Here is a 2668-nt window from a genome sequence, read left to right as displayed (position 1 = left end):
AAGTAAGTCCAGCCCTTGCTTTGGAGGATGTGGAGACCCATCGCTTCGATTGGCAGGAGTTCATGCTCATCAATGTAGTTGATAATGGAGAATATAGTTTTTAATACCAAGCCTACTCCAATGGTATCGGTAGTTACTTCAGCTATCGTATGTTTTTGTAATTTCTCCGGAGTGCCACTGGCAGTATACCAGTGCAAAGATCGCATGGCTTGGCCATCCCAAATTCTTCTCGAATCTATCACGGTTAACAAGAGTTTGCTACTAGCAGTTTCAATTGTGTACTTTGTTGTGTTTCGCACTAAAAAAGTGCTGGCTGGATTATGGGCAGATTGGAACGTGCATCGCGATTCATCTGTTCAACGAGGAGCCGGGACTGTGACTCAACTCTCAACCTCGAATCAACCCCGAGTGGTTTCGAGACCAGATCGATACTGCCTTGACAGCTGGCACTGTCAGGTCAAAATCAAGCCCACTCCTGAGACATCCAGATACACAACACTTATATTCAACTAAGCCATCTTACGTGCGATGAATGAGTGCCGCTCACTAGTTCTCTTCCTCTGTTTATTTTCAGAGGCGTTATGCCAAGCTCGTCTGAACGAAAGTTCCGCGAGTGCTCCTCCAAACGCACGTCGCGTTTGCCCCAACTGTATCTCACAGAGCATAATACAAAGTGTTGTAGGTTATAGCAACAGACTAAACGGACATCACAGATAAACAGCTCATAGCTAACGATTGATGAGGACGATAGTAGACAATAATTGTGTCAACCATCACATGCCCCTTTCTTTTGTTTAAGGGATTTTACTTTTGCCGAACGTCGTAACTCAAACCCATTTAAACTCCTCGATGACGAATCGTCATTGACGATGGCGAACCACTTTGGACATCTTGAACATCTTGAACTTCTTCTTGTCCTTGAGGATGAACAACCACATAAAATCCCACGAATGCGGGTATGCGGGAGGAAAACCTAAACATGAAACCCGAACACGAGCCTTGTGACTCTGTTGCGAGTTAGCTTTGGTTCTCCATGTCATAGCGCCAGTGAGTTTTGGACCGCTGTAGGTCGTGAGTGGTCAAACTAGCAGATAATACTCACTTGTGTGACCATAGTTTGTGAATGTGGGCCCTTCGCCGCCTAATCGTCGGCGACACATGAGGTCGATTAAAATGGGTTAAAACGATCGACATCATGTTGGACAGTCTATCTAACCGTCCGATCGGGCCATTTATGGTCATCAACTTGATGACTGTACTACTAGTACAGGCTTTTCACTTGATGACATCAAGTAACAGAAGACATCTCAGAACACAAGACAAAGTGTTGTTGGTTATAGCAACAGATTTGACGGACAGCACAGATAAACAGCTCATAGGTAATGGTCGATGAGGACGATAGTAGACAATGATTGTGTCAGCCATCACAATGGCATGGAGCATCATCACAATGCCCCTAGACATGGAAACACATATGTGAAAACAATCCGTCAATCGCATGTTTCATCATTTGTGGTGCTGAATGACTCCTCATTATGAGGTATACTCCTATTAGATGGAAGTAGACTGGCTTAATCAACGCTTTAGGCTCTTATTAGATGCATAATGCATCATGCATTACCATCAGCGACCATGCCAGACGCGACCACATGGGTCGGTGACATGAGAATACTGAGGATCGGTATCCCACTATCCCAAGGCAATGGAAGACGTCAGAGCCACCACCAGTCTGATAACATGACCAATATCGAGCAGAGGGCGTTTACCACAAAATTTGTGGCACAAATCCTCCAGATCTTCAACATTTATAATATCTTCAGCAGGCAGCGTATTTAGCGCTGGCAGCGCTGCGCTGCACGTAGTTCGGAACTACTAGCTCCATCATGTAGAGTCTACATTGTAGACCGAACATATTCAATGTTAGTTCTAGAGCCTTGCCACCTTGCAGGAGTGCCACAACTTTACGAAGGACTAGAATGTTCTGAACATACGTTAACTGTATGTGATATTGAGAAATCAGCTGAGGGTCCTTGCAGTAGTCCATCCAGCATCGCAAGGCGTCCTAAAGCTCTGTATGGAGCATGAAGGACCGTCCAGACAGCGGCTGCTTGCCTTCCAGTGGGCTTGCCCGGCTGCCAACTTTATACTCAGATCCCTCGGTCCGCCACAACCACTGGACGTTGCCCCCGTAGGGCCCGCTACAGCTTCGATACCGGGAGTGGCGACAGAACTTCCTGATTTCTCTTTGGCTGACGATGGTATTCTAATGAAGAGGTCCCAAACCCCGAAGGTGAATGCGTTCACCACTTCAGATCTGAACCTCAGATCCCAGACACGTTGGAGTCTTGCGTGTAGAGCCTCGCCGGATTGTCCCGAAGAGATACCAAGCCCAGCATCTGGCAGAGACTCGTAATATGAAAGGTACTGCTCTACATGATGGAACAACATGTGGACTTTGAGAGTTGGAGCCAAACCGGTTGCATACCATGCAGATTGCATGATGCAGTACCAAACTCATTTATGGACCCTTTCTAGCCAGGCAATCGACGATTCCCGAGGCATTTCTATTGCAAGTGGTAGAAAACTTTCAGCGCTTCCACAAAGGGTAGAGCCTTATTAGCGGAAGGTATATTATCCAAGGCCATAGCACGGAGCAATCGCGAACATC

The sequence above is a fragment of the Perkinsus marinus genome, assembly GCF_000006405.1.
Source record: "Perkinsus marinus ATCC 50983 genomic scaffold scf_1104296939758, whole genome shotgun sequence".
Taxonomy (NCBI): Eukaryota; Perkinsozoa; order Perkinsida; family Perkinsidae; genus Perkinsus; species Perkinsus marinus.
The sequence above is the reverse complement of the archived record's forward strand: the minus strand, read 5'-3'. Positions refer to the sequence as shown.